The 12,865-nt window shown below is 47.1% G+C and overlaps 1 pseudogene; it reads left to right on the top strand.

The window, feature by feature from the left end:
- The first annotated feature begins 2,610 nt into the window (after nt 1-2,610).
- LOC142461350 (ubiquitin-conjugating enzyme E2 C pseudogene) lies at nt 2,611-7,875 on the top strand (annotated as a pseudogene).
- The last annotated feature ends 4,990 nt before the right edge of the window (nt 7,876-12,865 follow it).

The raw sequence follows: 12,865 nt of genomic DNA, 5'->3' as shown, positions 1-12,865 counted from the left end.
TGTGATTGGCTCCCTGTCATTTTTCTGTCACCAAACTAAACTCACAGCCATTGAGTTGATTCTGACCCACGGCGACCCTAGGCGACAGGGTAGCACCGCCCCGTGAGCTCCCGAGGCTGTACCTCTGATGAGTGCAAAGCCTCATCTTTCCCCTGGGGCCGCTGGTGGTTTCCAAGTGCTGGCCGCCCACCGGTAACCACTGCCACCGGCCCCGTCCTCTGTCACCGGCCCCTGGTTTGTTCATTTTCTTCCTCAGAGAGGGTGGGAGAGACCAGTGGGGTTTGCCATGAATTAAAAGAAGGGACTTGTGCACACACATACACACACACCTCCACCAAGGTACTGTCACCTGCATGATGCCACTCCTCCCGGCAGCCTGGGGGCCCACAGGTAGGAACCGCCCATGCCCCTGCCCTGTCCTTGACACCAAGCCCTGAGCTTGCCTCGGCTTCCGTGGTCACCGCAGAGAGCCCTGCGTCTCATGCTAGCCATAATGCCGGAAGAATACAGCGCTGTGGGGCTGGGCCGGACAGAAGAAACTGTACTGCTCTTCTGAAGCCACGGGGAGCGACAGGCTGTGAGTGGAAGAGCCCAGGTGTGACTTGTCCAAAGACAGTGCCAGGTCTTGATGGCTATCCTGTCCGCGTTAGTCATTCAGAAATGGCAGCCAGCACACTTGGCCCCAGATGGATGTCGGTAAAGTTTACAGCTTCCTTTAGGGAAGCCCATCTAAGTTTTTTTTTATTATTTCCTGGAAAGAAAATCTTGCAGGGCGGTGTATTCTCTCATTTCAATTACGACAGTTCCAAAGGGCCCCCTGTGCTGTGGAGGCAGAGCTGTTAGCACTGTGAGAGGCAGGGCCGCACGAGCTGTCTTCATCTGCATGAGTTTTATGGTCTTGGGGATGGTGGTTGTTCCCCGGGCAAAGGTACAATGCAGTGCGTGGCCCAATGGACATCTGGGAAACAGTCTGAGGATGCCGGTGGCGGGGGGTGGGGGGAGCTGGTTCTGACTTGAGTGGTCTGAAGGGCTGTGGGAGGTGGGTGTTTGGAGGCTCATTCGCTCGCTCCATTCTTCAGTGGGAGCAGCAGAAACATGAGCACAAGCTGGCAGTCAGCAGAGGGCGGGAAGATGAGGAGAGCCCACCTACGGCACTTGAATGTTTCAGCAGCAAGCAGTGGAGAGTAAGGGACTAAGGGACAGACTGAGCTCTATTTAAAGACAGGTGAACAGGGGCCCGAGAAAGTGTTGGCCTAGAGGCGTCCAAAGGAGCCCAGCTGGTGCAGTGGTTACCTGTCAGCTGCCATCCACATGGTCGGCAGTTCAGAGTCACCAGCAGCTCCACCGGTGAAAGACCGAGCTTTCCACTCCCGTAAACGGGTTCAGAAACCCACAGGGGTTCCCCTGAGTCAGCAAGGACTAGAAGGCAGTGAGTGTTCAAAGGGGTTCAAGGAAGCCATGGTGAGTAAGCAGCTCAGATGAGAGGGTGCAGGCTATAAAGGGCAGCCAGGAGAGGTTCCCTGGGGGCGCATGAAGGGGCGGTTTCCTTTTTCTGAAGATAACTCAAGAATCTCCAGCTGTTATCTCCATCCACCACCATCAACTTTATGGGCTTCTTTTTAAATAGTCTCTAACTTTTACTCCTCCTTGAGTTGTGTGGTTGGTTTGGACTTGGGGTGTGGTGCGGGGGGCGGGGGAGGGAGGTGATATTTTAATGAGGGCAGGAGTTTTGGGGAAAAGATGACATCTTGACATCTTTGAATGTGCCCCCTTCAAGTGAAAGTACCCAATTGGGGACACCGATTTGAGAATTAAGACTTGAGATCCTCACTAAGCTACGGGGAAACTCTGGGCTTTGTTGCTGGGGGTGGAAGTGAGGCTCCTGTTTCCTGCATGAGGAGTGCACTGGTTTCCCAGAACCGAAGTCGGTATGTTGGCCTGGCCTGCCCACTGAGTGAGCAGTGAGAGGCTTCCTAAGACACTTAAGGAGAGAGAGAAGCCTCAGCCCAACCACGTGCCAACCGAGTTTGGGAATGAGGGGACTTTCAAAAAGACAGTGGGGGTTCCACGTCTTGTTTAAGGGTCTTGCCGGTCTCTAAATGAGGCCCAAAGGCCCCTGCAGGAAGCCCTGTTTGGAAGGTCCCATGCCCTTCCTATCTTTGTAGCAAAACTGGCTAGTAGCTTTGTGAAGCAGGGTCCTTTCCATGGTGAGGTCTGGCTGCTCCTTGTCGGCCAGATTCTACCCCTTGATTTCACCTTCCTCTAGAGCTGTGTTTTCCCAAAGCGAGTGACACTGCCCCCTGGGTGTGTGGGGCTGCAAAAGAAGATACCTAACTTTATCCTGGATTACGGACTATAGTACAGGAGTTCTAATTCCCAGGGGTAGGTGCTGGGTCATCTTTTTCTAAAGAGGTGGTGGGTCAATTAAGTTTGGGGACCTCTATAGGCCTTCCCACCCAGAGTTCTGCTGCCGAGAGGGGTGTTTCCTTCTGGATAACCGTGGGGGGGGGGAGGTTTTATTGGCATAAAGGGGATGGTGCCCCTCAGGCAACAATGCTTGAGGGGCACCCAGGGGCAGATTACCCAATAAGCAAGGTAAGTAAGCCCTGGCCTGTTCACTAGTCTGCAGTGAGTGATCTCACCATGCTCATCAAAGATTCTTGTTCTGCGTTTGGCTGCCATCTGTCTCCCAGCCCCCCTGCATCTTCTATAGCATCAGAGCCTCTTGTTAAATGCCCAGTCCTGGGCAAAGTCAGAATACCTAGTAAACAAGGTGCGTTCCAGCTTACTAGTGCTTACTCACCCACAGTGAGCCGTCTCACATGCTTTTCACCTTGGCATGTGCTCTGTGGAGGATACGGAGGGACCAATAGAGATGGTCCTTACCCTCAAGTGCTTTCCAATCCTGCCACCAGGGAAGAGGAAATCTGGAGAGGCTGAATCTGCGCCACCAGGGGGCAGCCTTCTAACCCTATCCTGGCCAGGTAAGGGCTCGTGAAGGAGGAGAGCCTTGTTCTGGGTCTTCCTTGCAAAATGAATCCACTTTGGTGAGAATGATGTGACCCATGGCGTTGGCGTGAAAGCCAGAAGAGAGGATGTGTGGCTTTGGGCAACCACCAGGTTGGAGGTTTGAGCCACGGTGATACCAATTGGAAAGGAATGGCAAGTCATTATGAAGATGGACCCGCTCAAGAGGGGGTGGGTGCCAAGGCTGTCGCCCCACCACTTAGAGCTGCCAGGGGCACAACTCAAATGATCACAGTAATCCAGGGGGCTGGCTGGATCCAGGAACTCACGCAACGACACAAAGACTACTTGGCTGATCCTCTCGGGTGGTCTCTCCCCAAAAGTGGTGACGGTGGCCACCAACAGCCCAGGCTCGGGTGACCTCTTGATCTAGGGTACTGGAATGACTCTCTCTTGCCCCACTGAGGCATGCCCTTTCCCCTGAATTGTGGCCAAGGACTTACAGCTTTATCCCAGGCCAGGATGAAGATGGTTAAGGATTTCAGAGATGGTACCACTGTTGGGAGTCCCTGGATAGTATGCACGGTTAAGCAGAGGTGCCTTGGAAGCCAAGCCTGGTGTGCTATTCACGACTCGAGCCGCACTACTGCACACGTGGGGTTGCTGTGGATTGGGATCGACGCAATGGCACCTAAGGTCAAGGATACGGCCACTGATGTTGGTTGGCATATATCAGCACAAGGGCGATGCCTGCCCCAATCAGAGAGCCTTGCTGGAACAAGGGGACTACACAATGGAGCTGAGTCCCCATCGTCTTTCTCTCTGTAGCCTCGCTACTGTGAGAAGACGCAAGGTCACTGACCAGCTGTGCCTTCTTGCTTAAGTTCTGTGTGTTCCACCTTTAAAACAGGCTGGCAAACAGGCTGGCCCTTGAAACCAAGCTCCTGTGCTCTCAAGAAGTAAAGGGAAACGGAGCCTTGAGGCCCCCGATCTGACACACTGTGCCTCCCGCTGCTTCCCCACCTGTGCCCCGCCCTCTATTCCAGCGCCCATTCAACTCTTGACCAATTTCATGACCTTTTTCCTTTCCACTCTGAGCAAAACAGCTCACTCGCACAGTGCTTGGCACCCAGGAAGACATGGCATGCATATGTCAGTCCCCTAGCCCCACTTCCACTCCCAAAACTCCATCCCGCAGTCAGCCAGATGGGGGCAGAGGAAGGAGACAGCAGTGGACAAGCAGAAGGCAGTGGGGCTGATGCCACATACTACCATTGGGTTACATTTGAAAACGTTTTTTGACGTAAATTTGCCATTTTTAATGTGTCCGCTGGCATGAATTACATCAGCAGTGTTTTTCCATTCTCACCACTGTCTCCCAGTTTCTCACCACCCAAACAGAAACACGGTACCTTGTGAAGCAAATCCCCCTCACCCCTCAGCTTCTTGGCAGTCTCGAATTTACTTTTGTCTCTGAATTTGCCTTTGATAGCTATTTCAGATATAATAGTTGTCCTTTTAAATCGGGCTTATTTCACTTAACAATGTTTTCAAGGTTCATTCACATATCAACTCCATTCGTTTTCCTGGATGAAGATTACTCAGTCCATTTTCTGTAACTATTCATCTAGGGATGGATACTATGATTTGCCCCTCCACCTTCTAGGTATTGTGGATAATGCTGTGGTGGACATTAGTATACAAGGGTCGGTCTGAGTCCATCCTTCAATTCTGCTGGGTTTGTGTTCACTGGGAAAGCAAAGCCAGTGACGTTCATCCATGTACAAGACAAATGCGTGTCACGAGAGTGGCCCGTACAACTGCAGAGTGGGCAAACCTCGTCCAGCTCGGGTCTGTGAGTGAGATGGTAAGCCAGAGCCGCAGGAAGCCCACAGCCCAAAGGAAGCAGAGTCCAGTGAATCCAAGGTCACCGACAGCACGGGCAGGCAACGTGGTGGACCCCTGGCCCAAGTCCCGAGAAGCCAGGTGCAGGATCCAGGCCAGCAAGAAGAAAAGTAAAGGAAGAGAACATCGTGCTGGGAGACATAGAAGGGCAGCGGAAAGGAGGGAGACCCTCGATGGGATGGATGGGCACGGCGGGGACAGCAATGAGCTCAAACAACAGTTGTGGAGATGGCACAGGACCGGGTGTTTTGTTCTGTTGTGCACACGGTCACTATGAATCGGAACTAACTCCACAACACTGAACAATTTTGGTATCAAGATATTGAGGGCTTCCCCAGGAGCTCCCCCCGACACCCCGGTGCTCCCACGGTGGCTGTGTTACACCAGCATCGGCTGCAAACACCATGACCCTCCACAGTGGGAATCAGACCCCAACTGTTCAGAGGGCCAGAAAGAGACACTGATTGCTTGCCCCCACCTGTTCTCGGGCTGAGCACAGGGCCTGCTAAAACAGCGAAAAACATCGTCATTATTATTTTTTAATTATTTTACCTTTGACTGTTATTCCTTTTCTGCACCACTTGATGGAGTCAACCATCCTCACGCAACCCGACCACCCCCGGCCCCTAAAAGCTGCATCACGATGTCCTGGAGCCAGCAGTCCCTCCATCTTGGTCCTGAAGAAGACAGGAACGATAGGCTCAAACAAGTGAATGGTACCCAGGTCCAAAAGAACTCTCCGGGCAGTTGCCTTCCAGTCTCCGGAGATCCCGTCTGCCAACACCGGGCGAATGGCCTCCCAAAACCGCGACCCAGCCGCAGCCAGTGTCGTAGCCGCCTGGAAAGGAGCCGAGCCCAGCGGGGGCGCAGCCCGGGGTTCCGTGGGCAAGAGGCTACAACAGGAGCTGATGACCCTCATGATGTCTGGCGACAAAGGAATCTCTGCCTTCCCGGAATCAGACAACCTTTTCAAGTGGATAGGGACCATCCACGGAGCAGCTGGTACAGTCTATGAAGACCTGAGGTATAAGCTCTCCCTTCCCCAGTGGCTACCCTTACAATGCACCCACAGTGAAGTTCCTCACCCCCTGCTACCACCCCAACGTGGACACTCAGGGTAGCATCTGCCTGGACATCCTGAAGGACAAGTGGTCTGCCCTGTATGACGTCAGGACGATTCTCCTCTCCATCCAGAGCCTGCTGGGAGAGCCCAACATCGACAGCCCTTTGAACACACATGCTGCGGAACTCTGGAAAAACCCCACAGCCTTTAAGAAATACCTGCAGGAAACCTACTCAAAGCAAGTCTCCAGCCAAGAGCCCTGACCTTCCCTGTCCTTGCGGTCTCTTCTCTTCTGTAGCTGTCTGTCCTCCCTCCACCCCACTCCTTGATGTCTGTGTAGAACTCTTATCTCAAGCTGTGGTGTCATTTCTGTTGTGTTTGTTTTTTAAATTAAGTCTCCATTTGCACCCTGTGATGATTGTATTAAATAAATAACATTTGGGGTTGGAAAAAAAAAAAAAAGAACTCTCCGAAGAAGAAAAGGCTCTGGAACTACCAGCAAAATGTTATTCGGATACTTTCAGTGGATGGAGAAAAATGTCCAGCCTGCTACTGATAAAAAAGAAGGCAGAAGACTAGAAACACTACAACAAAAACAACTAGAAATGCAGACAATTAATACAAAGGTTATAGACTCAGAACCCTTCAAAGGAGGACAGTGATAGACTTGAAGCAATCGGAAGCCGGAGTCAGGAGCGGGAAGACCAGTCCCTCCATTCCAAACGATGAGAAGAACCATCCACAAAAAGAGCAAAAGCAAATCTGAAGAAAATCAAAGAATTATGTGGGACACTATCAAGAGGAACAATTGAGGTCTCATTTGGGATTCTGGAAGAGAAGGAAACAAAAAATCCAGAGAGGAAATAATACAAGATACTCTCGGCTCATCAAATGACTTGGGAAGTATTTCCTGCTCTTCTGACTTTATGTCGATTGATGCTAAGTCTTCCCTACATCGATTGCAGAATTACCCAGTGAAACCATCTAGACTTAGAGTTTTTGTTCTGGAAGATTTTCCTTTAAGAATTTGACCTTTAAAAAATATTTCATGCTGTTGATTCTACTTGATAGTGGACCGACTGGTTAGAAGCGCACCGTCTGGTTTTGTGGGCTGCCACCTTACATGAGCAAACTACCAGATGCTTTCTCCTGGGGAGGGAGCCGTTGGTGGATCCAGTCTGCCACCAATTTAGCTAGCAGCCCAGTGCTTAACCAGGGCTCTTTTCCCCATGAAAACAGATGTGGAAATAGTCATGTTATCTACTTCTTTACTCTTGTTTGTGTCACTCGAGGATCTGGTCCGTTTATTCTAAATTGTCGAATTTATTTGCATGGAATTAGTTCTATTCCTTTAGTATAGCTACAATCATGATATTGGTTCATTTATGTCATCTCTCCCTTTTGGTTATTCTGACTAGAGGCTGATAATGTCTTTTAAAGTTTTACTTCATCGATTTTCTGTTTTCAATTGTATTGACTTCTGCACTTATTTCTATGGTTTCTTTCCTCTTTCCTTTGCACTTATTTTTCTCCTTTTCCTCCAATTTCTTAAGGTGTGTAGAATTTTTTGTTTTAATATATGGATTTTTAAATATTATGAAACATTTATTTCTAGTGACAAATAAATACAATTTTGCCTTGAAGCATGGTGTAGCATGGGTAACGGTCTGCATGATGGGTGGGCATGGCTGCATGTGGGCGGACCCGCCTGGACACAGACAGAGGAGCGGTGTCTCGGTTCCTAAGATCATAAGAAATATGTGTTTTCTGATGGTGTTAGGCGGCCCCTGTGAAAGGGTCATTCGACCCCCAAAGGTGTCAGGACCCATAGACTAAGAACCACTGCACTATGTCACCAGAGCACTTTAAATTCTCTATAGAGCAGCTTGAAATGGTGAAGACGTGACAAAGACTTCTGTGGGGCACTGGGTGGGCTCCTTTGCGGCTCCTGAACGAATGAGAAGGGAGCACAGCATGAGCACTCTCGCGTGGCCATTCATGTTTATCAGGAAACACCCGTGATAGAGACTGCACTTGGCAAATGCCGTAAGTAGAAACAACACTTACTGTCTGGGGTTCAACCAGAAATGAGAATATAGAAGCCAGAGGCATTCAATGAATACTGCAGGTTTTACTATTGTTATTAGTGCCTTGATGTCTGTTTCAATTCATAGTGACTCTAAGTTTACAGCCTGGTTCTGCACCATCTTCAAAATTATTATGCTTGAGCCTGTGACTGGAACCGCGGTGTTAACCTGTCTCTGTGAACGTCTTCTTCTTTTCCCCCTGACTTTCCATCGTAGCAAGCATGACGTCCCTTTCAGGGACTGGGCCCTCCTTACAACATGCCCAAAGTGGACGAGATGCTGTCTCACCGTCCTCACTTTTTTACCATCCTCACTTTTAAGGAACATTTGGACTGTTCTTCTAAGACAGATCTGTTTGTTGTAATGGCAGCCAATGATATTTTCAATATTCTTCGCCAGCACCTTAATTTAAATACAGTTATTCATCTTTGGTCTTCCTTATTCAGTGCCCGGCTTCCGCATGTACATGATGTGATTGAAAATACCTTGACTTGGGTCAGGTGCACCCCAACTCTCAAAATGACATCCTTGCTCTTCGACACTTTAAAGAAGTTATGTGAAGCACATTTGCCCGATGCAGTATGTCCTTTGATTTCTTTATTTTTAATCATTTTATTGGGGGCTCATACAACTCTTATCACAGTCCATACATCCATCAATGGTGTAAAGCACATTTGTACATTCGTTGCCTTCATCATTCCCAAAACATCCTTTGATTTCTTCACTGCTACTTTCATGAGCATCGATTGTAAATGCAAGCAAAAGGAAATCCTTTACAACTTCATTTTTCCCATTTATTATGATAGTATCTATTGGTCTAATTGTGAGGATCTTGGTTTTCTTTACATCGAGTTGTAGCCCATAGTGAAGGCTTCCATCCTTGATCTTCATCAGCAAGTGCTTCAAATCGTCCTCCCTTTCAGTAAACAAGGGCGTTTCATCTTCAGATTATTAATAAGCCTTCCTCCAATCCTGGTACCACTCTCTTAATTGGCTGCAAATCATTTGGTAATTGAAACCTGTTTGGTACTAGTGAAGTGTATCTGGGTGGAGTTGGAGAGAGCAGGAGCTGATGTCTCCTCCTTGGTTCCTAGCTCTCTGAGTTCAGTCTCTACCTGGTTAATATATGGATTTAATGTTACAAATTTCCTTTTGAAGTCTAGCTTTAACTCAACCCAGCAAACTTTAGTGGACTATCTTCATTTTTACTCCAATCAAAGTAGTTTATAATTTCCCTTAATACTTCCCCTATAGCCCAGGGGGTCATTTAGAAAGATGTTTCCTTTCCAAACATTTGGGAGGGGTTCCAATTTTTTTTTTCTGACATGGATTTCTAGTTAGGTACCACGCGGTCAGAGAATTACATGATTAAAATTCCTTTTAAGAATTTGAATTGGTTAAGGCTGTTTTGCCATCCACGATGAAGAAATGACATGAGGGCCTTGGCCAGCCCCCTGCCTACACGAAGGAGAGAGAGAATCCAGCTCCACACCAACCCAAGGCCGATGGCCAGAAGGCAGAGATCAAACGTGCCTCCTCCCTCCATCCTCCTGCTGGTCCCTATTCTGACTCCGACCATCCTGCCCACGGTACCCTTACTTCTCTGCTGGGTTTGGTAGTTCGTTGCAATGGCTGCACAGGACTTACAGACAAGCCTCGTGATTATGAGGTCTATGAAGGAAGCCAGTAGGTTATAAGATGCTTCGAATACAGCTTTTTTGGTGTCAGCCCCTCGTCAGCTGTGCTGGCTGGCATCTTTCTGGTCCTTGGCAGCTCAGTCACATACCTTGGCCTGTGTGTTGTTCTGTGGGCCAGCAAACTCGCTGCTCAGTCTATGGTCTCAGTACAGCTCCTCTGCTCAGTCTCATGGCCTCTGTGCTGTGACCTCGGCTGCCTCCGTTATTTCAGGCAGGCATTGTACACAGGCTCTTCTTAATGGACACAGGACTCTTTCTCTTCCTGTTTCTGAGATGTCTCACTTATATGCCCAGTGGAATTGTCAACCTCACCAATTGCCTCTGTTAATTGTTTCACATACCCAGTAATTTGGTGGGAGTCACAAAGACATGATCAGGTGATTTCACTTCACCACTAGAGTCTGTCATGGTGACTATCCATGTGTACTTGAGAAGAGAGTATGTGCTGCTGTTGTTGAGTAGTGAGTGGCATGGTCCATAAATGTCAATTAGGTCTTTTTAAAAATGGTTTTAAGATACAAGCCCTCTGTATCTTTTCTATCTACATTTTCTAGGTATTACTGAGAAATCCTCAAGTGGAATTATGGATTTATTTATTTCCCTTCCCAGTTGTATCAGTTTTGCTCATCTACTATGAGACTCGTGGGTTTTTAGTAGTATTATATCTTCTTGGTGTACGGACTTTTATGATGGGAAAATCATTTCTTTTGGCTAAAGTAGTATAAGACTAGTCCCAATGAAGGAGTATTCCAAAATGCTATAATCCTCTATTATCCCCAATTTCAGCCCCTGCTCCTCCCTTCAGTATGTTTCCTCACCTCCCAGGGATTTGCGTGTTGTCACAACGTCTCACAGAACTCAAGAACCATGTGGTTGTGAACTTCCCATCGGAAATTCAGACACAGCGGATCCTCCTCATCTCCAAGGCTGGGGTAGCTGGGGAGTCAGAGCAGGTGATGGGCCACAACTCAAGTCTCAAGGCCTGAAGGTCGGGCAGAGACCAGCCAGCTGCAGGATCAGATCCAGAGAGTGAACATCGGAGAGCGAAAGCAGGTTTTGCGCCCTTGGCTCATCCAGAAAGCGCTCTGGGACTCACGTCAAGGTGGCGGGTCACCTGAGTCCTGGGCCAGTGGTCTTCTGGGGTGGTGTTTTCCACTAGTAACCCAGCATCAGTCTTCTGCACATGCTCAGTTGGGAGACGGGAAGTCACTAAGATGGCTTTGTGGGAAATGTGGTTTTTTTCTTTCCATGCCGCCAAGGAAACAAAGGTGGTGACCTGATTCCCACCCTCAAATTAGGTAAAGATGCAAAATATATTCCACCTCAATCCTGTCTCATTAACATAAGAACTCCCTCCAAAATAGAAATTAGGTGTAGAGTCTAGAGTTTACAATATATCATCACATAATGGAGAACTATGGCTAGAGGGCCTTATGAAGCAGTTGCCTACATTTCAATTACTATGTAATTTCTCACTTTATCCCTACTGATTTTCTAAATTAAACTTGTTCCAAAGTGTAATTTAGTTTTCAGATGGTGTATAACTCTTTACCATTGTCTTACTTTTAGTCTACATATCATCGTAATTAAAATGGGTGTCTTGTACACAGCATAGAATTGGGCCTTGTTGTTGTCCAACCTGAAAATCTTTCTCTTTTGAGTTCTTAGATCATTTACATTGGGTGTGGTAATTGAAGGATGGACTTAGGTCTGTCGTGTAATTGTTTTCTGTTTGTCCTCTGGTTTTCTTTGATTTGTTTCCTGTCACTACCTGCTTTATGATTATTTGAAGTTTCTTTTGCTTTGTTGTGTTTCAATATTCCATTTAGAAACACTTGGCTATATTTACTGGCGTTTTGGCTATACCTCTTTGTATTGTTTGTAAGTGGTTATTTGAGAGATAACAACATACACATTTAATCACAGAATTGATAGTTTACCACTTTGATTGAAATCTACAATCACATAATCCTTTTACCTCCCTGTTTCATGTTGTAGTTTTAATGTGTATCCACATACACTGAGCCCCTATCAGACAAAGTTCAATTTTCCCTTGTAATCAGTGCACATATTTTTTTAAAACTTAATAAAAATAATCTATAGTAGCAACCCAGGTCTTTACCATTTATGTTGCTTTTCCTTCATTGTTGAGTTCCCAGTTTCCCTTTGGTTTCATTTGCCTTTCCCATTTTGTTTAGAGAAGTTCAGCTAGTGACAGATTCTCTGAGTGTTTTCATCTAGGAATGTCTTTCTTTTGCCTTTATTATCCCTAAAGTATATTTTTGCTGGATGCAGAATGAAGGGTTGACAGTTGCTTTCTTAGAGCACTTTAAAAATGTGCTACTGTCTTCTTGCCTCTGTGGCTTTTAAAACAAGAAATCTGTAGTCATTCTGATAGCTATTCCCATATATGAAATGTGTCGTTTTTCTTTGGCTGCTTTTAAGAATATTTATCTTTAATTCTTAGTAGTTTGCTTATCCTACGCATAAGTGTGGTATGATTTGAGTGTATGCTGATTAAGATTCATTTATCTTCAATCTATAACTGTATATCTTTTCCTAAACTGGGGGAGACTTTGACATGTCTATATGATGGCACAGTGGGCTGTGAGGCTGCTGATGCTAGGTTGGCAGTTCAAACCAATCAGCTGCACTGCAGGAGAAAGAAGTCTTTCTGTTCAGATCTATAGTCTTAGAAGTCCTATGGGGCAGCTCTACTCTATCCTATGGAATTGCCATGGGTTGTAAGTGACTTGACAGCATTGAGTTTCTTTTTTGTGTGTGTGTTTTGTCTGGTAAACACTGGACTGCCAATCACAATGTCAGTGGTTCAAATGCACCCGCAACACCACAGGAGAAAGATGAGAAAGCTGTCTGCTCATGTAAAGATTTACAAAGCATCAGAAACCCTATATGTTTGCTTCAAAAAGTTCGTGGAAAAATGGAGTCGAAATATAATGAAGTTTTTCCACAAATGTTTTGAAGCCTCTTCATGTGTGTGTGTGCACACAAGCACACACACGGCACATACACATTTTTTTCCCTCCACCAACTCTGCTTCTGCAACCCCAGGGACTGAACTGCTGCTCCTTTTGATGGGCCCTGAGATTCCTTTCTGTTTTGAATCTCCTTTCTCTTTGTTGTTT

The sequence above is a fragment of the Tenrec ecaudatus genome, chromosome 11 (assembly GCF_050624435.1).
Source record: "Tenrec ecaudatus isolate mTenEca1 chromosome 11, mTenEca1.hap1, whole genome shotgun sequence".
Lineage (NCBI taxonomy): Eukaryota > Metazoa > Chordata > Mammalia > Afrosoricida > Tenrecidae > Tenrec > Tenrec ecaudatus.
This window is presented reverse-complemented; position numbering and strand designations above follow the sequence as displayed.